Source organism: Hermetia illucens, chromosome 3 (genome assembly GCF_905115235.1).
Source record: "Hermetia illucens chromosome 3, iHerIll2.2.curated.20191125, whole genome shotgun sequence".
Classification (NCBI taxonomy): domain Eukaryota; kingdom Metazoa; phylum Arthropoda; class Insecta; order Diptera; family Stratiomyidae; genus Hermetia; species Hermetia illucens.
The window spans coordinates 92841425-92868404 of NC_051851.1; positions in this window are offsets into that span (position 1 = coordinate 92841425).

The following is a 26980-nucleotide window of genomic DNA, read 5'->3' on the forward strand; positions in this document are numbered from 1 at the left end:
TTCCCTCTACGATAAAGCAGATAAGACAATTCCTAGGTATTACGGGTTACTACAGGAAATTCATTAAAGGCTACTCCAAAGTAGCACATCCAATAACCAAATACCTTAAGAAAGGAATGAAAATCAACACGAATGATCCCAGTTATATTACAGCGTTTGATAAGTTAAAACAAATCATTACAACCCTTCCAATCCTTAAGTACCCTGACTTTAACAAAAGGTTTAAATTAACAACAGACGCTAGTAACTTTGCCCTAGGTGCAGTTTTGACGCAGGAAGGACAACCCATCTGCTATGCGTCCAGAACCCTTAACGACCACGAAAGGAATTATTCCGTAATCGATAGTCTGGGGAACAAAATACTTTAGACCCTACCTGTTTGGTAAAGAATTTGACCTCCAAATGGACCACCAACCAATTAAATGGCTACAAACAAAATATGCAGGGAATAGGTGAATACGACATGAAAATAGAATATATTAAGGGAAAACACAACAAAATAGTAGATTTTCTGAGCAGAATAAATGTCAAAACAAACGAGATAAACTTAGCAGAGAGTGTGAGTCCCTATCTACGTGAAATATATAAAATAGAAGAAACTAATGAACTCATAAATGAGGTAAATTCCATGGATGATGATTCATTAGAAATGCAAACGATTCACTTTTAAGAGGAGGACCTTAATGATCATATACCAATCCTAGAAACAGTTGTTAATCGTTTTAGAACACAGATAATCCTAAAGGAATCAAAAGATATTGAGGACGAATACCCATTTAAAAATAGGAGAATATTCGTAGATAAATCGGATCTAGAAAGTGGCAATGTCAATGACATACTAAGGAGATATATCGGCAAAGGAAAAACAGGTATATACTCGTACATCAATTATCATGAATATAACAAATTACAGCAGATTATAATCGTTTTATTCAGAGATACCAAAACTACAAAATTCGTCAAATGTACATTTTTCGCAGCAGATATTGGAAATGAAGAGCGACTTAATAAACAGATATCCGTATTTCATAAAAAGGAGACAGGTCACTCAGGAATTATTGCAGCCTATGAACGAATTAAGAACAAAATTTACAACCCAAAGCTTTTACAGGCCCAAAATAGCTGTTCATCAATTAATTAATAACTGCGACATATGTACTGGAGCCAAATACGACAGAAACCCAATCAAAAAGAAATTTCATCTAACAGTAACCCCTTCCACTGTGAACGAAATTGTTTCTACTTTATTTGCCAACATGCATTTATCAATTTCATTGAAAATTCAACAATATTTATCGATGAAAGTGAAAATTAAAAAATTCATTTCGGGAACGAATTCAACGCAGTCAACATAAAGAATTTTCTGAAAGAAGAAGGCATAGAATACCATTTCACTAAAGCCAATAGCCATACCGGAAACGCCGATATCGAGTGTTTCCACCGGACAATCGGAGAACGTATAAGAACCCTGAATCTAGAAGAAAGACTTCCCATACGTATCCAGATACTAAACACTGTAGAGTACTACAATTCTACATACCATTCGACCATAAAAGCAACCCCTCTCGAAGTCCAAGAACACAAAATCGATCATAATATCATCAAACAGCGAATCGACAAAGTAAAACAGAAAACAATAAATAAAAGAAACAAGGAAAGAGAAAACTATGCAGAAACAAGAGAAGAAGGTTTCATAAAAAACTATAAATCATTGAGACATAGAGAAGAACCAAGGTTCAGGAAGAGTAAACTTGGCAATGTTCATGACTGTAACATTAAAAGGCCTTTAAACTATGAAAACTATTCTAAACAACATAACGAAAAGAAGGATATAAATCCAAAAGAGGATGAATTTCCACAAATTACTAATAAACAAACAGATATTATACATAAAGATAGATGAAGTTTTAATCAACAAGTTCAATATAAAAATAACTAGACGCGATCTCAATACACTTACTCCCGACAGGTGGTTGAACGATAATGATATTAACTTCTATTTTAATTTAATCGCAAATCGTTGTGAAAAGGAAAGGAATAAACACTTCATTAAAGTACATACAATGAGTACATTCTTCGTAGAACGGCTTCTTCAATCTGGTTATGAAGGCGTTAAGAAGTGGGTTCGGAAAATCAATATCTTCTCCTTTGATCTGATACTGATCCCGATTCATGTCGATCAGTCTCATTGGTGTCTGACGACTATTAACTTTAAAGAAAAAGCACTTAAGTATTACAACTCCATGGGTACACCGAATACGAGACTACTCGAAAAAAATCCCTTTAGACATATCAGAGTTCGTCAAAGAGAATGTGCAAGACATCCCGCAGCAAACAAACGGGAATGATTGCGGTGTGTTTTGTTGTATGTATGCAGAATACATAAGCCGAGATCATAAGATTACTTTCTCTCAAAAGAACATACCTTACTTCCGCAAAAGAATCATTTTAGACATATTGCAAGGGAAATTAACCTCATCCAATGATGAATCTCAACTTTCAGGTACTGATCGTGACAGGGATCCTCTTATTACTGTTTCCACCCACGCTACAGACATTGATAATTGAGAAAATTACTACTGAAATAGGATATACACAGATTACAACAGAATACCTAGAAATCGTAAACAAATACGATATTATCTTACATATCATCCACTAGAAGCGACTATAAAGTCAATAAAAACCGATTCAAATAAGGAATTGGCAAATTGAAAGTATCAAGAATTCCGTCAAAACTCTCATTCCACGCAGATCTAAACGAGGGGTTATCAACCTGGGTACAACCGCCTTAAACTGGATATTTGGTACAATAGACAACGATGATCGACAGGACATCCAAAACCACTTCAATGTCATCGACACAAATAATCACAATATAGTTGAACAAACAAACCGACAAGTAAAAATTAATGACAAATTCAACAAAACCTTTAATTTCCTAAAAGGCGCAATAGAATCGGACCGCAAAAAGATCGTAAAGAAATTCAACCAAATACATAGACTAGAAGAAAATCATTCGACTCAAAATTTAATCCTTGAACAGATGATTCGATTAGACATAATAAAAAGACAAGTCGAGAACATTCAGGACAATATTGTTTCGGCTCAAGCAAATATATTTCATCCCAGTATACTTACCGGCGAAGAGATTAAAACTTACGATATCGATTTTCATAAACTTCACAATATAAACTTAGGAGTTGCTAAATTCGTCAACAACTCCATAATTATTTCAATTAAAATCCCAACCGAAACGTTGACATTAAAAAAGAACTATTTCGCATAGCAAATTCGAATAACAAACAAATAGATGAAGAACCAGAATATATTATTGACATCGATAATAAAGCATATTCTTACCAAAAGGGTCACTTAAGGAACTCCCACTGAGCAAAAATTGTATTTTCAGACATGATTGTAAATTTATCAGAAATCCAAATTCCGAATTTGCTGAAACCGAAGAAGATATTGTAATACTTACCAATATGGAAAATGTAACGTTTAACAGTTCCTGCGACGATAGGAATTTTGTACTTAACGGCAACTACTTTGTAAACTTTCAAAATTGTACAATTCAAATTGGTAAAACATTTAGCAACAAAGTAACAAAATTTGTAAGTAAATTCATAAGTTTGGAAAATCAAAACTTACCTTCATCCGAAATACAAGAATTAAAATACCATAAAACAAAAGTTGTTACAATCAGTTCAGTTATAACATTTCTCATTGTTATCATATCAATTTTTATAAGTATAATAATAATCGTTGGCGCAACAATCCATATTGGATCAGGGCCTTGAAGTGTGTTAGAGCACTTCATTCAAGACCGTAACGGTACACTAGGAGGCAATGTGGTCAGCATTGCGCTCGCCCGAGATTTCCCTGATTTGACTCAGGTACTCATTCACAGCTGAGTCGACTGGTATCCGACGTCAAATCACGATACAAATTCCACTGCCACCAGTGAGATTTGAACCGTGACCTTCCATATGACAGCCTAGTGCTCTAACCACTGAGCTATCCGGACACTTATAAGTATCATGTATCTTAAAAACAAAGCTTTCAGATTAAGAATAATCAATAAAATCCAAGAAAATCCAAATCTTAATGGGGGACCGGAAACGTCTGACCCAACAAAAATAATGTCTCACACTTGTGTCAGCAGCGTGACCAAAGAATCAAGCTGCATCATTCCAGACTGGCAGATGTTTAGTCTGCAAGTGTAATATTTCCACAATTCAGAAAATGCATTTTATGCATTTTCAGCACATTTTAGATTCTCTTGGATCTTGGCTTGAATTCAACTAGATTAAGTTAGTCTTAAGCCCGCCACTGTTCGATTCGGTTCAATTGAACTATTTGACAACCATTATTTGAAAATAAAGTATAATAATCGAAACCAAAATATAGTTTTTTTTAGATAAGCTAAAGCTTATCATTTAATTCGCGTGATGTTACTATAAATTCTAAAATTCCTGCATCCATTTGAACTCTACTCTACTCTACCTCAATATAATTAGGAAAAAAGAGTAAAATACGAAACTTTGACTCTTTAGGAAGTAAAATCCAGAAAAAATATAACTAAGCTTCCGTCTATTGAGTGCGCATCTAAGGTGTGTGTGCGTGTGTGTGTTTGAGGTGGGGGAGAGGCAAAGCCTCTGAGCACTCAGACCCTAGTGGTCCATTGTACTCGATTCCCCCGTCTAACGGAATATCCCGGATTCATTTATGTATTGCAGGATTTCCGTTAGTGGATGTGATGCTATCCGCTATAGTTGGAGCACATCAGCACCAAAAATCTGATGTCTGCAGATCTGTCTCTGATGTTCCGCAGATTCCGCTTCCTCATTACAGGATGGACACGTATCATGTTGGATAATTCCTATTCAGAACATATGCCCAGCTAGTGAACTATGACCAGTCAAAACGCCCACAATACTTCTGCAAGTCTTCCTGCTTTTCGACAGGATAAACTTTGCAGTATGTTTATTTGGTTCTGATAGGAAGAGTTTGGTCTGTCTAGCAGCATTAAGGCTTCGCCACCTGTCATTATGGGAAGCTTGTTCTCAGTTTTTGATAGCAGCATTAGCCAATGCTACCGACACCCCAATTGCTGGTTCCGGTCCGGGCATGGGAAAAGTTGAAACCTCTTTTGCTAACGCATCCGAAATTTCATTTCCCTCTACTCCACAATGACCAGGTACCCAGAGTAAATCCACTATATTGAATCTGGAAACAGAATTCAATCGGTTTTTACATTCCTGGACGATTTTTGAAGTGATCAAAGTACTACTCAACGCCCTCAATGCAGTTTGACTATCGCTACAGATTGCGATGCGCTTGCCCTTCAACCGCTCGTCAATCATCCAGGTTGCAGCATCCAGGTTGCATACACTTCAGCCTGAAAGACCGTTGTGTATTGTCCTAAATTAATAGCCCACCTCTCGTTTTGATTCGAGAGGTAGACTTCTGCTGCAGAACCATTTTCTGTCTTTGAGCCATCGGTGTTGAAGACGTCAGTATATCCTGACACGCATTCTTCTGGTTCGTCCCAGTTTTCTCTCCGTTTCAAGATAACATCATATCTTCTACCAAAGAGATGTATGGGTATTTGAGAATCGGAAGGCATCGCGAAAACTAGATTCAGTTCTCCCAATGACTCTTCCAATGCTTTGTGCCCCCCACGTCCATTGTTTTCCCATAGATCTAATCGAATTAGTCTATGAGCCGCTATCATTGCAGTGCTCTGAATAAACAAATCCAAGGGCTGCAAATTGAGTAATGCATTCAGAGTTGCGCCGGATGTGGTGCTCATGGCACCCGTAATACCCAGACGCACAGTTCTGTCCAGTGTGGCTAGTTTACAGCGAAAACTCTTCTGTTTCACCTTAATCCACCACACTACGGATGCATAAGCGAACATCGACCTATTGATAGCAACATATATCCACATTACTACCTGAGGCCTAAGTGCCCATGTCGAGACAAAACTCCGCCTACAAAGCCCAAATGCTGTGAGAGCTCGTTTCATCTTTACCTCTACATGTTTGTTCCAAAGAAGCTTCTTGTCTAGAATAACTCCCACATATTTCACTTCTTCGGAGAGTTGAAGGGTTGTACCCCTCATCTCTGGAAGGCAAAGACCATTGAGTTTTCTCCTTTTTGTAAATAGTAGCATTGTGGTTTTATTTGGATTTATTGAAAGTCCATGCCTGAAACACCAACTGTCAATCAAATCAACGGCGCGTTGTGTATTTCTACACACCATTTCGAGATCTCGGCCAACAGCAAGTACAGCCATGTCATCTGCATAAGCTTGAACATGTATTGGCAGATTTTGCAGTTCGCAAAGTAGTGAGTTGATCAACATACTCCACAGAAGGGGCGATAGCACACCCTCTTGAGGGCAACCTTTCGTCGCTTCGGTTGTTAGGTAGCGATCAACACCCACTTCAATACACAACAATCTCTGCGTTAGCATAGCGTAAATCCACTTTATTAGAGTTTCGCCATTGACATGCTCTCTGGCGGCATCACAGAGCTTTTCGAAGGGCGCACAGTCAAAAGCCCCTTCAGTGTCCACCAACCCCCATCGCGTACTCACCCTGAAGAATTGCATCCTCTATCTTTGAAACCAAAGAATGAAGAGCAGACTCACAGGACTTTCCACGTTGGTAAGCATGTTGGTTTTCATTTAGGAGGTGCGAATTTAGCGCCTTCTCGCGAATGTGACGCTCAACCAGTCTCTCCAGACATTTCAGCGAAAATGATGTTAGGTCGATTTGTCTGAAGTTCTTTGGATTAGAATAGCCATCTTTCCAAGGCTTTGGTATGAAGACTACCTTCACCTTCTGCCAAGAGGAAGGCACGTAGCGAAGAGCAAGACATCATCGAATAATATTTCTTAGAAGTTTCTCTAAGTGCTCTATATCCTCCTTTAGGATCGCTGGGTAGATGCCATCCATATCAGGTGCTTTGAAGTGTTCAAATGATAGTATAGCAGTTCTCGATTTTTCATTGGTAACGACCGCTCTTGCAGTGTCCCAATTCCCCTTGCAACAACTTCGTGTTGAAGGATTTGCAGAAACCGCCAATTCTCTTCTTCTCACTTCTGAGACCTGTTCTCCCGAGTGGTGTACTTCCAAGAGAGTCTGTATAGACCCAACCCTGGAGTTCGTGAAAGTACCATCCGGTTTTCTAAGAGAGTCCAACTTGGGCATGACTCATCCTTATTAAGGACTCTGCACAACCTAGAAGTCTCCCTATCACTTTCCAGTTTCTCACAATACGCTCTAAAAGAGTCTCGTTTCGAACGTTTTACGAGCCTCTTATATTCACGCTGTGAGTTCCGGAAGTTTTACTGCTTTTGCAAGCACGATTTAGAAGTCGTCTGGTTGATTTCCTGAGTCTCTGCAGTTCTCGGTTTCACCATGGAATCGTTTTACCCCTTTGGTCTCGGGAAATAGGACACGCCTCTTCAAAGCACTCTAAAAGTGTGCTATTTAGAGTTTTTAATTGATTTTCTATCGCTAAAGGAGTCCTTAGTCGCCTAGGGAGCTCAACTTTGTCTCCAAGAAGTTCATTAAATTGTGTCCAATCCGTTTTCCTAGGATTCCGTCTTTGTATTACAGGCTGTTCACCTGCAATAGTCAGACTAAATTCTAAGTAACGGTGATCTGAGAGTGAAACTTCATCAAATACTCGCCAGTTTCTAATCAACTCTAACAACTTTGAAATGTAGATTGTTAGGTCAATTACTTCACTTCTTCTTGGCCCAACGAACATAGGGGCGCACCCCACGTCCGCGGTCATTAAACCAGCTGAAGTGATAATATCAAACAGCTTCTCTCCTCTAGGATTGCATTTGCTACTGCCCCAACAAATATGCTGAGCGTTCGCATTATAACCTATTAAAAGTTCAAGGCCACTTGATTCTGCATACACTACCAGATCCCTTAGTTCTTGCATCGGCAGAGGGCACAAAGAATCATTGGGTAAGTAGGTAGAGGCAACTATTACGTTTCTTCTCTTACTATTAACCTGGTATTGTAAGTTGATCGCAACAAGGTCCTGTGAACAGAATTGTTTGAGCATGGTTGCCTTTAATAATTTTACCAGCTTGTCCTCACCTTCTACCGAAAGTTCCGCGAGCCCTCCCAAATTCACGGAGTACGGGCTGCATGGATCTATTTTCACATACCGGCGTTAGACCAGCTGCGTCCACATTACCAGCTTCCCTTTCTTCAGTTTTTTCGGGTGCAGGCGGAGGAGAAGGTTCTGACAAGCAAGCCTGTATTCCCTTCTCCTTTGCGGCTGAAGTTTCCTTCTGCCGAGCCTTTCTCCCCCGTATTTTGGAAGAGTTAGGTAACATTGTCACCGACCGACTGGTCGTAGTCAGATTTCCAGTTGCTCTCATTAAAGGGGATGCTGTACTATCCTTTTTGGCTGACCGCTTCGTAGACATCAGGTGTAGGTTTTCCACTAAAGTGGAGAGCCTGTATTCCACAGATTTCTCCGTGGGGGAACATGAATTAGGTGAGGCCTCCACAATCCGTGCCTCCGCCACGACCTGATTTCTCAGAGTCGCGGGTAAATTCGAAGTCTGTGACTTCTTACCACTTGGAGAGTTACAATTCTTTGTTTCCATCTTCATGTGCTTTTGGACACTCTTAATGTAGTAGTAAACTACCACAAGCTCCCCCACCACGACAAGGTGGCGTCCGAGCGGGAGCGTATCTAAGGTAGTTGGTCATAAACCACATCCTCCTCAGATTCAGATTCAGAAGACCCTTCTCAAAAGTGATCTCGGTCGCCGTAACTGAAATAACTTTCAATTGTGTTGAAGGAAGGAAATAATAGTTTCCTTGTACGACATGTTCATCCCTTTGCTAATGATGCGGTTGACGTTTTCAAATACTGCACTTGAAGATGTCTAAATTGCCGCATATTTCACACAACCCTTCTTCCTGCATAATTCTCCCATACGTATTCTGGCCAGATATGGGTAGAATCTCGCAAATGGCGACATTCTGCTCAATTTAACCTAGCTCGTTATTTACTTAACCAAGCATTATCCCAGCACAGAACATCCTAACATCTCGGAACTACTCTTAACACCCAGGGCACCCAGTCATGTTGCCTGATCTACTCCCTTATTTGAATATATCTTCGTGCATTAGTATTCCGGTAACGATTGCCAACACGTGGACAAGTCCTATTGCGATATATTAATAAGTCTTCACATACATCTACACCTCAGAAATAACAAGGAAAGTCGGAAGGAATGGGGTGAATGGAGCGCTTCGAATGTAGATAAGGCAATAGCAGGAATTTTATGGTAGGGAAATTGGCACCAGCGAGTTTTACAAGTTTCATTCTGTCTAACAAAGTTTTGATACTCTCCGTCCTTCTGCGATAACTGCAGAGCTTAGTATCACGATTATAGTTTAGTATCAGCTATATCGCGTCATTAAGCAGCTTTTGGATTGCCTATTATTTTCCGAGACTGTGCGCCCCGGAAAATGCTTTGAATAAATAAGTTATTATCAATCGAGTTCAAGGCTGGAAGATTAATATCGAATGTTCGTTGAGTTAGCCAGCGATGATAGCAGGACCTCGGTCCGGAATTATTTTTAGTCCAAAGCCTGGATGGCCATTTATGCTTGATATTCTAAATATTGAGTGGCGAACGGAACTGAAAGTCAAATTGGGTCTAGACCGAATGTCTGATAAGTTAGGCAACAGCAGAACAAACTGACTGCCTAGATCCTGATAATATGTAGAATAGGTTTGGAGCTTTGAGAGATGATGTCATCGGAAGCAAAGTTTTTCTTACGTAAAAAAAGACGCGAAAAGGATTTTACTTTTGAAGCGAGGATAGCACAATAGTCCCTGGATAAAGGTTGAACGATTTGTTTTGAAAATTGTTGATCGCCTAGGACTAATTGAAATGATAACAATTCACTCCGCAGTTGCAAAGAATAATCACGAAAAAATAAGCACTAAGGAGGGAAGAGGGAAGTCAAAGAATTTTGGTAGTTAACAAAAATTTATAAATTAAAAAATAATAATTTTTTTCAATAGTAGAATATTTAGTTTCTGATTTATTCAAAGTTCGAGATACAGCAGCTGTAGGTTTTTCTATTTTGCGACAGTAACCAAATTCGCAAATTGGGAAGCGTCTGTCGTTAAAGTAAGTGCCTTGGTAAAGTTCGGATGAGCTAAAATCGGATCATAAATTATATAGCTTTTTATATATTTGAAAAATTCCACGTAAACTGGGTCAGTGTTAATGATCCTAGAATTTTTCTGTATCCCAAAAGTAAGGGGTTTAATAATTTTCGCATAATCCTTGGTAAATTTGCGATAGGATCCTGTGAGGCTAAGGAAACTTTTTATCTATTGGCCGTTGTACGTATAAGAAATTTCAGGATGGCATTTATTTTCCTGGATTGGGCTTAATATTGTGCCCCATACACTAAGTATGCTTTGACAAAAATTGTGTGTTAGAAAGTTGAATTTTTTGATTAAGATTTAAGATATTTCCAAGAGCTATTTCGTGTTCTTGCCATGGCGTGCTGAACACTAGGGAATCATTCATATATACAACACAAGTGTTGCTAATGTTCTTATCTAAATTGCTATGCATTAGGTTTTGGAAGATACTTGGAGCATTTTTGAGGCTGAAAGGTATTTGTAGAAACTCAAAATGTCCCATTCTCTTGGAATATCCCTTTTTATGCCTGTCTCCCGGTTGTAGCGCGATTTGGTGAAATTCCTTGGAAAATGGATACTCGTAAAAGATTCACAATTCCCTGCTTTCCCTAATAAGTCACCAGTTCTTGAAATGGGGTATTTATTATCCACAGTTGAAGGATTTAACTTTCGAAAATCTATAACCAGGCTGTGTTTTCTGCTTTTATTAGGAACAACCGATATTGGATTATTATAAGGAGATTCAGAAGGTTGTATAATTTCTTGCTGTAAATCTTCCTTAAGGGGGTCATCCCGTGTGAAGGCCTTTTTTTGCCTTTTTTTGCAAAATTATTTTGGAGGACTGGATAAAGACAGAGACGTGATTTTTTTACCATATTGATATCTCTAGTATATGTGATGAATTTTTCAGCTTGATATCGTAGCTAGTTTTTGGAATACGTGTCAATTTATGCACCCATCTCGAAAAAACGGTGTTTTTCTGCTGCCACGCTGGAGGGCGCTGTATTCATCTGAGGAGAAAACACTAAACGGCCTTTTAATGTGCACAATATTTCACGGTCCGCAAACTAGGATAATTAGAAAATATTAAAAGGTAAATTTTTGGTGGGCTTTTAAACTTAATTTTTTGGATTTTGGTGTTTTTTACGGCCTTTTTTTATGAATAAAAAAAAACCACCCGTCCGATTGCAATTATCTTAGTTTGCGGACCGTAGAAATATGTATTAAAGAAGTCGTGAACATTTCAAAGAATTTGGTTGGATAGATTTTGAGCTATGGTGGCAGCCGATTTTCAAGATGCAGTTTCAAGAAAAATTCATTTGAAAATTTAAATGTGATTATCAACAGTAAAATTTTAACTCACCATTAATCTACTATACCTGGTCATAGAGAGCACCCTCCGTTTCTTCAAAAAGTCTTGTAAGGCCGATTGTTGCTCTCTGGTTTCAATTCTGGCTCTTTTAGCGAGATCAGTCGATCGTCGTTCGAACCGCCAAATTCGCGCTTCATTACGGCGGTCGGCATAAACCTGACATATGTGACCAACTTGACATCCCATTGTCGCTAGGATTTTGAGAATGCTATTGAATCCTTCATTGAAAATAACTACTGCCAGAAAAGTGGCTATTTCTATGACCTTGGCCCCAGAATGAAGGTGTTTAGGAGCGAAAGTCCAGATCAATGCATTTAACGACTCATTGTTATTCTGGGTCTCCGTTTTTAAACACCTGTTCAAAAGATCATCTCGTGACAAATCTTCGTAGATTGGTATGATGACCGTTTGAACTTCTTCAGTCAACGGTGCCTTCTCGTGGTGGAAACTATCCAGTTTTCCTTTAACTTCCGCTTGCGCCATTTCCACCAACTGTCCTCGCCTGCTGGACAATTTTGATGCTGAGGATTTTCGTCTGTAGAACACTTATGGAAGAAAGTTGCCCAAATTTCTTGCTTCATTCCTTCTATCGAATTTGCGTGTCGACGAATAGCTAGCCCAAAAAATGTAATGAGGTCGTTAATAACTTTATCAGTAAGTTTTCCAGCCCCTTTTCCACCAATGCCTTTGTGATTCTTCTTTGCATTTCTAAGCCGGGTTTCCATTATTTTTTCGACATGTCCTACGCATTCCTTTTTTATTACTACGTATATTTTATTATTTGCAGAAATTTGCAGAAATACCGGAGAAAACTCCAGCAAAATCGAATATATAATATACAAAACTTGTCACAATTGGAACATCCATATTCATGCTTGCTAAAAGTTTCTGTGCTGATGTTGATGCGAAGTCCTTTTTATTCTCTTCTCATGTGAATTGATTTGAATTTGAATAAAAGTGATATAAAATTCTATCGCAGTCGTATATTATCACAGCTATCATAATTCCAAACTTTAGGAGGAGTTTAAAAAATATTAACTGACATTGAAATGATCCTCACAATGTAAATCCATCTCCAAAGAAACTGGATTCTGTCGGACGACAACAAGTCGGGAAAGTCGGGAAACCGGAAGCTGGATGCTTCAGATATGAAAGGTTTTATGTATTTCTTAGTACGTAGCACATAATATATGCATATATTGTGTGGGAGTATCCACTTTCGGGTGATATTGACATCCATAGTTTTGAATTTGCAAAGAAGCACCAGCTTTGACCTATTATAACTTTGTTAGTAATAGTGCGATTTCCACCAAACTTGGTAATGCTCTATATTATAGCCTACATCATTGCAAAATTTCGTGGTGCTAGGATGCACTTTAGGGGGGTTTTGCGGCCAATTACTAAAAATGTTAGTGATATACTATTATTAACTTTATTTGAACAGATATCGGTATTTCGGAGCCCAGGTACCATGTAGTGGCAGTCTCCTGATTTTTTTTTTTCAGATTTTTCGGTTGGGTAGTTTCTGAGAATGGCCCCCTTAAAGAAATTATCACTTTTGACCCCCCGCACTCCCCACCTTCCCAACAAATGACATGACATGACATGACATGACATGACATGACATGACATGACTATATTTGATGGAAAAAAAATGTACACCTCTCTTTTGCATATATGGGGACCTCCCCTTAAATTCGACGTAAAAGGATGTAACTCACTGCAAGCGTAAGCGTTCACAATTCCCACTTTTCTACTAAATTTGGTGTCAATCGCTACAACCGTTTCCGAGAAAAATGCGTGTTTACACAAACCCTTAAAGCTTTCTACGGAGTTTTGTGGAGTTATTCCTACATCAAGTTTTATTTTTTTATGAGTAACTGCCCGTTGTCAGGCGCAGGCTTTTCAGTCTGTTTGAATTCGGTTGAAATTTAAAATGCGGATGTTTTCAAAAACACATTTTTTTTCTAAAAATGCTCTCTGAGAATTTTGGTAGATTGCGCCATAGAAGTGATTTCCGTCATTAGTTCAAATAGGGCGAGGAGTCTATGGGTAGTTTTTGCCCGACGAAAATCCTGATTATGAAGGCTCCATTCTTCTGCACGGGTAGTATTCATTGATATTTTACTTACGGGCATATTAGATTGATTTAGAAGGCGAAATTGTTTCAATTGGGTACCCGAACATTATTTGAAATTTGCCGTAATTGAGAATTATTAACCTCGATTACAACGATGGTTCATTGGATTTTTACGAAGCTGCTTTTCAACCGAAAAATTTATGTAATCTGTTTGCATTAATATTTGGTGGGCTTTCTCAAGCGAGCTAGGATTTCACATACAAAGGATACTTCCTAACCGTTCTGCACATTTATTCACAAAATAAACTTTAGCTAGTCACATATTGACTAGCACATATATGGAAGATCGATCCTCTAAAGTTAAGTTACATTACAAACAGACGCAGACAAGGGATTTACCTAATTTTTACTGCAGAGGTAAGCGTGGAGCGGGTCGACTTGGCGATAATGTTATGCCGTCAATCACACCCCTGTCTCCGATGACACGAGGCAGATTTATCAGCTCCACGCGGAGTTTGAGTCATGGATTCGGGATTTGGACGTAGTAGACCCCGCTGCATGTTTTCTAGATTTCGCTTACTTTATTCTTCCGTGAGCGATGCGATTTCAGCCCCAACTTCCCACGTCGCAGGAATTCCGATGGTAGAGCACCCCGTAAGCCACCAGCTCCAGGGTGGGTTCTTTGCAAAAATTCATGGGATACTAGCAGAAATCTGTCTCGGTCATAGCTTAGGTCCGGAAATAATCAGTACTATATTCGCCATACATCGATGACCTTTTTGGATGGCTTTAATTCGACATTTGTCTAATTCAAATTCATCTAAATATCAAGGCAAAAATGACCACTATTCGCAACAGACTTCTAAGTCGGTCATCAGTACCACCATACAATTTAATATTATCTATCATCAAGTGCGTCAGCTCGCACTTAGTATATAGGCCATACTTCATTGCGAAACCATACTAGCATTATTCGGTAGCGATGAGAGGGGGTTCAGTGTTATGAAAAACCAAAAGGGACTGAACGAATCCCCCTGGAAGATCCCTCTCCCTATATGGATGGGCTCTGATGTGTTGGAATCCTCAGATCAATGCACTGATAAAGTGGTTTGCCACCCTTTCATGACTATTGCTAACTAAAGAGATTTCTTCGACCTCTAGTTGCCTGTCGTACAACTGTCGAGTAGATAATGAGTTCGTCTTTGCAACCCTCGGACAGAAGGTTATTGATCTCAAGGTGCTTATTGACCTTTCCACTAACAATGGATTTATGAATTTGTAGAGGATTGGTAAACAAATAATCGGCCTAGTGTATGAGGTTCTCACCCGCCACCTCAGGTTGGTGGCAGTAAGGAAGGTGAAAATTCTGCTGGCCAACTAATGACCTGGTATATGCTGTGTGCCAACCGACTGTGTATACTGATGAAGTTCTGCACCCGATCCATACCTGGACCCTCCAGTTCTTCGCGGGGTTTATGGTTCGTTGAATCTCCTCTTCGGTAACATCTACAAACTTAATGCTCGGCATAATGGCATGGCCTTCAGCAGTAATCCACTTCGGATGCCGGGCGGGTAATCCCGAAAGTCCACCCCTATATTTTTCCGTTTCCGTTACCGATAACTACACTGTCTGGATGCCCTATTGGCATGTCAAATAATCTAAAAAAGCTCAAGGTACATTGCTTTCTGGGCAAGTCTGGAGTACCTTTCGGCATACCGTCGCAACCGACTGCATACTGCAGAAAGTTTCTGCTTTAGTGTGTCCAGAGTTCTAACTATGGGTATTTTATTTTATTATTAGCTCTGCTTAAACACTTACTTATATAGTTGTAGAAGTTGATTCCTGTTGTAAATCGAGCAGTGTACATTTTGCCAACTAATTGAACTTGAAATCACAACCGATAACAGCTACGATGATGAAATCCGCGCGCGGTTGTTGTCAGCCAACAGAGCCTATTTCAACTTACAAAAACTGTTTCGCTCGAAACGTCTCACCATAGGGTCAAAGCTCTTACTGTACAAGACAATAATCTTGCCAGTCCTCATGTATTCCACGGAAACTTGGGTCTTAGCAAGAAAAATTGCGAACTCTTGCCCGCGTTCGAGAGAAGAATCCTCCGAAGAATTTTTGGCCCCCTACATGAGGATGGACGATTCCGTAGCCTACACAATGACGAAATCTATGAGCGATACCATGACCGTCCAGTTGTGGATAAAATCCGGTTCAATAGGTTACGGTGGGCGGGTCACTTAATCCGTGTGGATGAGGATGATCCCACCCGGAAAGTCTATAAGGGCAATATCTATGGTAGGAAAAGAAGACGAGGCAGACCCTGCCTAAGATGGAGCGATGGCGTAGGTCAGGACGCCAGACAACTTTTAGAGATATCGAATTAGTGGACCTCGGCGCAAAACCGGGATGTCTGGAGTTCCTTATTAAGGCAGGCCTAGACCGGATACCGATTGTTGCGCCGTTGATGATGATGATGATGAATTAAACTTGGACTCCAGCGGGTCGGAATGGTGTAATAACATATTCTTCGCTTCTTCCCACGTTTAAATCATGTGACAGTTTAAGGTTGTGCGTGCTCGTCCAATGATTTTGATTAGCAATTGCTATTTTGCTATTTGCATTCATCGGGATGTGTGCTGCTATTACATTGGCCGCTTGTATGAAAGCGTGAAGATCATCGCGGTTTCCATCAAATGGCGGTAAATGTGATAAAAACTTCATAATGTTTGAACAGTCCATTAACACTGGTTGAGGAGATTTACTAGTTCGTTTACTTGATGCATTCGGTTTTCAATGTTTTTGCGAAGTTCCAGTCTTAGAAGTCGTTCAGGATTTTTGACTAGAGTCCAATAGAAAATAAATTTTAGAAAAATCAATGAAAATAGAAGGTAGAAAATGCACATTTGGTGACACAATGACTGCGTGGTAAAGTCATTGCTCCTTACATAGAGAAACACAAAACCTTTTATACCCGAAGCGTCTAGCTTACGTTTCCCGACTTGTTTTATATACATTTACCGAACTTTTGTTAGTCCCCTTGTATTTTATCTACATAAAAAGATACTTTTTCTTTTTCTCTGCCTTTGCCCCGTTCACAAGCGGGGTCGGCTCGTCGTGATCGGTTTCGCCATTTGGCTTTATCGAATGCCTAATCTGCGTGCAACCTCGAGGCTTTTAAATCCCCATCCAGCGTATCAGCGTGTGTCCGGATAGCTCAGTGGTTAGAGCACTAGGCTGTCATACGGAAGGTCGCGGCTCAAATCTCACTGGTGGCAGTGGAATTTGCATCGTGATTTGACGTCGGATACCAGTCAACTCAGCTATGAATGAGTACCTGAGTCAAATCATGGTAATAATCTCGGGCGAGCGTAATGCTGACCACATTGCCTCCTAGTTTACCATTACGGTCTTGAATGAAGTGCTCTAATACACTTCAAGGCCCTGATCCAATATGGATTGTTGCACCAACGATTATTTTTCCGAGTTATCACAATCTCGGCAGATGCCGGATTTTACCTAATACTAGCACTAAGTGCCAAGCATTTAGGCTCGTACGATCCCACCTACTTAAAAACTAAAAGGGGCACTGGTGGTGGTGGCCGGTGGTAGGTCAGTGGGAGAATCCGTCGAGTACTCCCCGCAACATCGAGCACGTATGCAGAATGGTGTACTTCTGCATGGTTTGAACCAGACTGTGCGAAAGTCCCAGGACATCAAGGGAAGCCGTCAGGGATTTAGATACAATACCTGTAGCTGACAATATTATGGGAACTACAACCACCCTCTCGAGACGCCAAATTTCTTTGATTTCACGAGCCAATGGCTCATAATTCACCTTCTTCTCCACGTATTTCCGTTCAATGTTGCTGTTATGGGGGATAGCAACATCAATAATATATGCGGAGCGACCCGCCTTGTCAACTAACAGTATGTCAGGCTTATTGTGTGCGGTATGGCGATCAGTCAGAACTTGCCGGTCCCAATACATGCTGTAAGCAGAACTATCAAGTACTGCTTGCGGCTTATATCGGTAAACCGGATATGTTCCCGTGATCAGCCCATGCTTATATGCAAGGTTTTGATGGATAACCTTACATACAGCATTATGCCTGGTGATGTATTGCACCGGTGCCATAACAGTACAGCCAGAAATGAGATGGTCCAACGTCTCTAACGCTGAACCACACATTCTGCACTGGTCGTTCTCCACCCGTTCTTTCATGATGAGCTTTTTATAAGCTCGGGTGGCGACCACGCCATCCTGAATGGCACACATAAACCCCTCCGTCTCATCAAAGAGCTCCCCAGCACACAGCCATCTGTTCGACAGATGAAAATCGACAAATGGCTACCAAAGACAATTCACGTGTTTACCGTGCATTGCCTTCGACTTCCATTCATCGATCCGCTCTTGGTCCGACTTCACCCCACTCAGAGGATTGAAGGATCGATCCTTCAAGTTAAGTGGAGTCAGTCCACAGTCTGCCATACAGACAGCCGCATGCAAGGGACTCACCTGCTCTTTGCTGTAAAAATAAGCGCGCAGCGAGTCGACTTGGCGATGATGTTGTGCCGCCACGTCAACCACGCCTCTACCTCCGATGTCACGAGGCAGGTTCATCCGCTCCACGGCAGACTTTGAGTGATGCATTCGGAATTTGGACATAGTTGTCCGTATCCGCCGCTGAACGTTTTCCAGATCGGTCTTCGTCCACGGCAATATTCCGAATGCATAAGCCAGTGAAGGGATGGCGAATACATTCAACGCGTTTATTTTATTCTTCCGCGAGAGATGCGATTTCAGCACCAGCTTTACACGTCGCAGGAATTCGGACAGCAGAGCTTCTTTCAGATCACCAACTCGAGCATGGGTTCCTTGCAGAATTCCTAGGTACTTGTAGAAGCCTGTCTCGGTCATAGCTTCGATGTGGAGGTCACCAATGCTATGTCCGGCATGTGGCTCGTGATGACCTTTGCGGATGGCTTGGATTCGACATTTGTCTAATCCAAACTCCATCCGAATATCACGGCTGAACATATCTATTATTTGCAACAGACTTCTAAGATGGTCGTCAGTACCAGCATACAGCTTGATGTCATCTAAGTACATCAAGTGTGTCAGTTCGCACTTAGCACGTAGGCCATATTTTATTGCAAAACCATGCCCTCTAGCATCATTCAGTAGCCATGAAAGGGGGTTCAGTGCCATTCAAAACCAAAGGGGACTCAATGAATCCTTCTGGAAGATGCCCCTCCGTATACGGATGGGCTCTGAGGTATTAGCACCCTCAGATGTACGGACTGATAGATATATGTAGGATATCGATTAGCCAGGTATGTGGAACACTGTCGAAAGCCTTGGCATAATCGATACAGCAACTGAAGAGGTTTCTCTGCCCTCTAGTTGCTTGTCCTACAACTACCGAGTCGATAATGAGTTGCTCTTTGCAACCCCTTGACCCAACTCGGCAGCCCTCCTGCTCCTCGGACAGAATGTTGTTGGTCTCGAGGTGCGCATTGATCCTTCCACTAATAATGGACGTGATGAATTTGTAGAGGGTTGGTAAGCAAGTGATCAGTCTTGTGTCTGCGGGCTCCTGCATCCTGTCCTTCTTAGGGATGAGGTAGGTAATCCCCGCAGTGAGGAAAGGTGGAAATTCCTCCGGCCGACTCATGACCTCATTTATACTGCTTGCCAACCGACTGTGTATGCTGGTAAATTTCTTATACCAGAAATTCTGCACCCGATCCAGACCTGGGCCCCTCCAGTTCTTCGAGCTGTTTATGGATCGTCGAACTTCCTCTTCGGTAACATCCGCGAAATTCATGCCAGGTGTATTGGCATGGCGGGTGCCTTCGGCGGTGATCCACTCAGCATGCTCAGCATGCTGGGCAGGTAACCCCCAAAGTCCACCCCAAAACTCTTTCGCTTCCGTCACCGAAAACTGTATTGTCTGGGCGCTCTGTTGGGATTCGTTGAGAGATCTGAAAAAGCTCCGCTGGTTCCTCGCGTATGTTGCATTCTGGACACGTCTGGAATAACTTTCGCCATACCGTCGTAATCGACTGCATATGACAGAAAGTTTCTGTTTTAGTGTGTCCAGAATTTCAACTACGGGTGTCTCACAGGGGATGGCATAGTTCCGGTAAACCCTCTGCACTTTATTTCTCACCCGTCGGCTAGCATTGCCAGTGCTGATCTGAATCAGTCTAGCAATGTCCTGCCTTAGTGAGTCCCGCCGACGTTCCAGACGAATTTTCCATGGTGGATCTCTTTTGTCACTCAAACCAATAACACGAAAGCGAATCCTCTGACCATGCAATCTGATAGCCGTAACTGCACCACAATACACAAGTGATTGTAGTTGCAGCAGCGACATACCAGCACACAGTCGAGATGCAATCTCATCATTGATTTGAGATAGAATTCCCGGAGTTGCTGGAGATGCATAGAGCCTGGGAATACCTGGTCTATGCAAAGGATCCATATCCGAGAATTCTATACACGCTCTTTGGAATTCGTCCCGAACCTCAGCGGAAACCTCAGCTGGACGGTGGAGAAGAGTGCTTCGGCGAGTACTGAACCTGTTGCCTGCAGTGCGGCGTGGTGTTGTTGATGCTGCCGCCTCTGCCCCCATCAACTCTCGGTCACCAGTTTCCCCGATGACCTCAAGTCGAACACGCTCCCTGATGGTGGCCGGGATTGTGTCGCTGCGAGTAATAAAGCGGTACTGGTCTGCGACTCGCTGCACAGTCACGTGCGCGAATTGCGGGAAACGCTCGACGAATCTCTGGTGCAACAAGGGGCGGTAAGATGTTGTACCTGCCCCCGCCGTTATTTCGTAGTAGGAGCGGATGATGAAGAGGTTCATTTCTTCAGTCCATTTCATCCGCTTCCTACGTGAACCTGCTGAAGTGGTCGCCACAGATTGTGGCGAAACAGCTGCAGCATGCGGAGCTGTGCTCCTGGTCGTCGTGGCGCCTAGACTTCGAACCGCCCCACGACTAGCGGTTTCGACGCCGTGCTGTCCATTACGAGAGCCCGACCCAGTCACCAAGTCAGACGACTCCCGCCGGTTATCCGTACCGGCCCTTAAATTTCTCCTTCTTCTCATTTTTGGTGGTGAATTTTATCCCTAGCTGCCAGGTGTTGAGATAGCTTCCTTAGTGAGTAATCTGCAAGACTGCAAAGTTCCTACACTTTCCTCACCTACCCCTGAGACGCTGCGGTGGTGTACAGCCATTCAGACTGAAGCTATCCATCCCTCCTCCTTTCACAACCGGGCTTGGGACCGGCTTCGGCGAAGTTATTATTATTATTATTTCCGAGTTATCACAATCTCGGCAGATGCCGGATTTTACCTAATACTAGCACTAAGTGCCAAGCATTTAGGCTCGGACGATCCTACCTACTTAAAAACTAAAGGGGCGCTGGTGGTGGTGGCCGGTGGTAGGTCAGTGGGAGAATCCGTCGAGTACTCCCCGCAACATCGAGCACGTATGCAGAATGGTGTACTTCTGCATGGTTTGAACCAGACTGTGCGAAAGTCCCAGGACATCAAGGGAAGCCGTCAGGGATTTAGGTACAATACCTGTAGCTGACAATATTATGGGAACTACAACCACCCTCTCGAGACGCCAAATTTCTTTGATTTCACGAGCCAATGGCTCATAATTCACCTTCTTCTCCACGTATTTCCGTTCAATGTTGCTATTATGGGGGATAGCAACATCAATAATATACGCGGAGCGACCCTTCTTGTCAACTAGCAGTACGTCAGGCTTGTTGTGTGCGGTATGGCGATCAGTCAGAACTTGCCGGTCCCAATACATGCTATAAGCAGAACTATCAAGTACTGCTTGCGGCTCATATCGGTAAACCGGACATGTTCCCGTGATCAGCCCATGCTTATCTGCAAGGTTTTGATGGATGACCTTACATACAGCATTATGCCTGGTGATGTATTGCACCGGTGCCATAACAGTGCAGCCAGAAATGAGATGGTCCAACGTCTCTAACGCCGAACCACACATTCTGCACTGGTCGTTCTCCACCCGTTCTTTCATGATGAGCTTTTTATAAGCTCGGGTGGCGACCACGCCATCCTGAATGGCATACATGAACCCCTCCGTCTCAGCAAAGAGCTCCCCAGCACACAGCCATCTGTTCGACAAATGCAAATCGACAAATGGGCTATCAAATGCTAGGAAAACATCATTTGCATAAAGCGGTGTATAGGGCGCTGGACGTTGGATGTCCCATATGACGAGGAGTAATAAGAGGGCCTGGTGAGAGGGCGTGGTGAGAAGGCGTGGTGAGAGGGCGCTTTCTTGATGAACACCAACAGAGACACGAAACGGTTTTGATATACCCGCCGTACTTCGCACTTAACTTTTCGGATCGTGGTAGAGTAATTGAACCCAGCGCACGAGTTCTTCTGGTACTAAGTGTTGTCGTAAAACATACCAGATAAGTTCGTGTGGCATACGGTCAAACGCTTTCTCTAGATCCAGAAAAGCAATGTAAAGAGGGCGATGCTTCTCACGGTGTTTCTCCATGAGTAACCACGCAGCGTGTATTGCGTCAGTAAGTCCGCAGTTTTTGACAAATCCGGTTTGATTCACGGTTATTTCAACTATTTCGCGAATTTTGTTATTAAGAATGCGTTCAAAAAGTCTTCATGGTATGGCTGAACTACCTTTCTTTTTCCATATTGGAACAGTGGTACTTTCTTGCCAGTCAGATGGTGTTCTTCTTTCCTGAATAACCCGATTAAAGAATTCACTAAGCTACAGTGTTGGGTTCCAGCTGTTCGTTTTCCAGAGCCCAGATGCGATGTCGTCACGTCCTGTGGCTTCCCCCGATTTCATTCGTTTTATTGCCTCCTCAACTTCAGTTGCGCGGACTGTTGGAACTGCTCTAAGTGTCGGCAATGATTGTGGAAGTGGAGGATGAGCAAATCCTTCAGTTGAAATCTGCTCGAAGTATTCTCGCCATTTATCCATTGCAGCACGACGGTTGGTAAGCAAAGTACCGTTCTTGTCATTAACGCAACAGAAGTGTTCGATATCCTGTGTGCGTTCATTACGGCTTTTAGCAAGTCGATATAGATCTCTCTCGCCATCCCAAGTATCCAGTTTATCGCAAAAATGTTTGAAATGGTTCGCTCGGCTGTCAGCGGTTGCTTTCTTTGCTTGCTTGGAATTCTTATAAATTTGCCAATTAGCAGGCGTTTTATCGTCGAGAAATTTGTGGTAGAGGCGTTTCTTTTCACGAACCTTCATTTCAACATCATCATTCTAAAGCCAAGTATCTCAGTTGATGTATCGCTTACCCGGCTTGGTGACCCCGAGTGTTGCAGAGGCCGCTTTGTGGATCGTGTCTTTCATTTTGCTCCATGATTCTTCCACATTCGTAATGGTCGGCAATCGTATGAGTGAGATCGGTTTTTCTTTCTTCTCACCAAATCGCCACCATTTAGTGCGTCGCCCTGTTACCGTCTACCTTTTCACCAACATGACCATTAAGGTCGCCGGCTGTGATACTTATTATTAGTCGTCAGCAGGCACGTGACAAGTCTTTTCATCGAGAAGTTGCCAGAAGGCATCTTTCTCGGCATCAGGTCGACCTGTTTGTGGTGTGTACAAGGTGAAGAAGTGAATAGTGCGATCAGCTGATATAATGGTGAGCTTCATCAGCCGATCGTCAAATCGTTCGACTTCTGTAATAATATCACGGAAACCCTCTGAGATGGCAATACCAACACCGTATCGAGTGTGTGGGCTAAAATAGAGAAGCCATTTTTATCGCGTTCGCGTTTAATGTCGCAGCTTTTGGCACCACACCATCGGGTTTCTTGCAGAGTGCATATATCAATGCGCCTTTTCCGAAACGCTCCTGCGAGTTCCTCGGTCTTTCCAATTAGGGTACCAACATTTAGCGTGCAGACATGTATTTGTTTTGTTCGTTGTGCTCGGACTAATATGCTTACCCCTTGACGCCGCCCATGCGTCAAGAACCCTTGCCCATTTCTCGACAGGACCGGGGCCCGTCCTGACACGTCGACTGAGGTGGACGCCCTAGCATTTTTCCGAGGCTTGTGACTCAATCCGATCATCATGTTTGTAACGACATTGTATGCATTTTCTTGGTCGGTCTGTGGCGGGACCTGTCACCAAGAGAGATCAGATACGATTTAGCATAGTGGAATAACTCCAACTATAATCTATTTATCTCTTTCCCTGATCTGAACATTTTATTGTTGTTTTACTGAGAATAGTACAGAGTACGTTGCCTCAAACTTGTGGGAGATCAGCATCTACGTCAATAGCATGGCGGAGTTTCTACATAAATGTATTGCCCATGTGATAAAACTATTCCTTCCAGAATTCTTTTTTATCTTAAGTAAATATATTTCTTTAATAATTTTCTTATCATCCAAAAACATACAAAATGTACAAAATCCGTAAAGTATATATCTTCATTAATACAATAATGAACATCTCGACCCCCCCCCCCCCCCCCCCCGACAAAGTAATAAAGTTTCAGTGATTGAGAATGGAGTGCATATTGTATATGTAGGTTATAACTGCTATCCGTCACCTGGGGCCGCACCTGATGAGAGGGACAACTCCTCACAGGCCTGTCTGTGCCACGCATTTTGCGTTACATTGATTGAGTCGAAATTCTGTAGGAAGGTGGGAGCTGTTAGCATCCACGCATGCAGTAATGTCTTTCTCCGCTGAGTTTAAAGGGGCGAGGACGACGTATATGCAAAAGGGGTTTTAATATTTCATCAAATATAGTCGTGTCGGATATCAAAGAATTTGATTAGTACTACCAGAAGCCGGTTCTCATTTTGACATTTGTTAGAAAGGCGGGAAATAATGAGGCTGTATCATTTCTTTCAAGAACCCATTCTCAGAAACTACCAAACAGAAAACTCTTAAAAATAATCATGAAGCTACCCCTACATGGTGTGCAGGTCTCAAAATAATCATCATACCCATATTCGTTCCAAATGAAGTTAAAAATAGTAAATTGGATTCGATATCGAAAAGTTTGATGAAAATCGTACTCAAAATTGTCTCTTCTATGTAAATTTACTGCAACCCACTAGACTGAATATATTATATATTAATATCAGTAGTCTGACATTTCAAATTCAAATACATTACGAACTACCTACACAAAACCTTTCATCCCCGGAACCTTGAGCTTCCGGTTTTCACCTTGTTATATCTTCGCGAGCTGCTGCGGGATAATTTGAGATGGGTCATCGCGCTCTATATTCGAATTTCTTTCCTGTTTCGTGGCTAGATATTTGAAAGTTCAATATACTATATCTTTCAACACATTCCTTAGGTGGGCTATGAACTTGTCTACAATTATACTTACCTCCTAGTTATGCGATAGCATCTTCGAGCGCCAGGTTTGTCATCAACTTGATCAACTAAATTCTTCCTACGATGACAATGGCTTGAAAATAATAACGAAGAGTGCCAGAGTTTATTATTTAGATGGCGCTGAAATTTAGCACAACCTTGAAGCCAAACAGACGTCCTTCTCAGTGAGGTCTTCAGAAATATATTCGCTGGAATGCGATACGACGTCTCATTTATGGTTGCTATGTACTACTGACGATGCTTTCATGACTAGTATCGAGCAGATGGCACCTAACACCTAACCAATTTCAAAATAAATGAATTTTAAGGAAATTCCACTTCTGTGGAAATTCCTGATAGGAAACTCAAGTTTCTTTTAAAAGTGGTTAGAGATTATAATAAAAGTTTCATTTCTCATCGCCGAGTTTTCATGAAAACGTCGTCGACAGAGCAAAGTTCGTTGCTATTCTATTCGTGGAAGCGAGAGTTTCTTTCTTATTCCTGCGAACTTCCAGCAGATGAGATTATGCCTATCAAGTATTGATTTATTAATGCGAATAAATTTGGCTCCCTTCATAGCCACGGCACGGCGGTGGCCTTTTATCGCACATAATCTTCTGACAGTGCTTAACCTAAGATTCCTCTAAAACTTCATAGCTTGTTCGCTACTGTGCGTCATGGAAACCCCTGAAGAAGTTGGCGGCGTACTGCATCCTCATTAGTCAAAGTGCCATGTACATTTCCGAAAATTAAGATGAAGATGTATAGCTTGGATACATCAACTACAAATGATCCCCAATTCAGTTTATTGCCCATTTCATTAATGGACTGCAACTCGCTTCCCACTGCTAAGTGGCTGTCATTCAATAAATAAAATTCAACAAGCGATTTGTGATTAGAATTTCTCGTTGGAACCTATCGCACGATAACCAAAATCATGAAATATTTGTTTATTTTTTATGAGGAGAGTTGCTATGAGACTTTCGCTGCCAACCTAATGGAAGCAGTATCAGCAAGTGCATAACGAGCAGTACGTGGTATCCATAGATATTATGCTGGGTACTGCGGGTAGGGGCTCGGTGGACTTGGACACTGGTCGTCAGTGTCAATGCCACTCATGCCATGTTCCAGGCGAAACGTTGCGTCATAAGTGCATGCATGCTGTTACAATGCAAGTTTTATGAACTAGAATTTGGCCACATGTGGACGCCAGTACATTACATGCATACATATAAGTTGATCACAGCTTTTGACTCAGCTCAACCTATGACTATGTTGGTTACTTCCCTTTTAATAAAGCTTGAACTCGGTTTGTTATGGAATATCAAATAATAGATGTGATACGCTCCTGCTGCTCGAATTGCACTTTCTATTGGGCAAGCAGAAAATGCTTAGTGGAAGTTTTAATCGAAACGAGCAAGCTCAGAATGAGCTGCTTTATATTCTCGGAAAGTTCTATTGATTACTTACAGTTGCAGAATCAATTATGTTCGAAAAGCAGCATCGAACGATCAACAAATTCTGCTAACATGTATAATAAAAAGGGTAATGGTTACTTACACATTACAGAACGAATCGTAGCCTCTAATGAAAGATGGAGAATCAGTGATAGTAAAAACGACTCCTCGTTATTAGGTTTCCTGTCATATTCAGTCGCAATTTATTCGATACAATGATCATATCCGCCAATTATTAGACCTTTCTTACTTTTCCATACGAAATAGATCCTGCATACTGCGGTTTAACTGGTTCAATTTTGGAAGTTCTTCCTTATTGAGGATGTTCTAAGTCTCATGTTCCCATAAAAGCCCGGTCAGGACTTTCATCTAGATATCCACTAAATGATATTAAAGAGGGTCCTTTGGTACAGTTATTCAAAGAATTTAATGTGGATGAAGTAATGAAAAAAGTT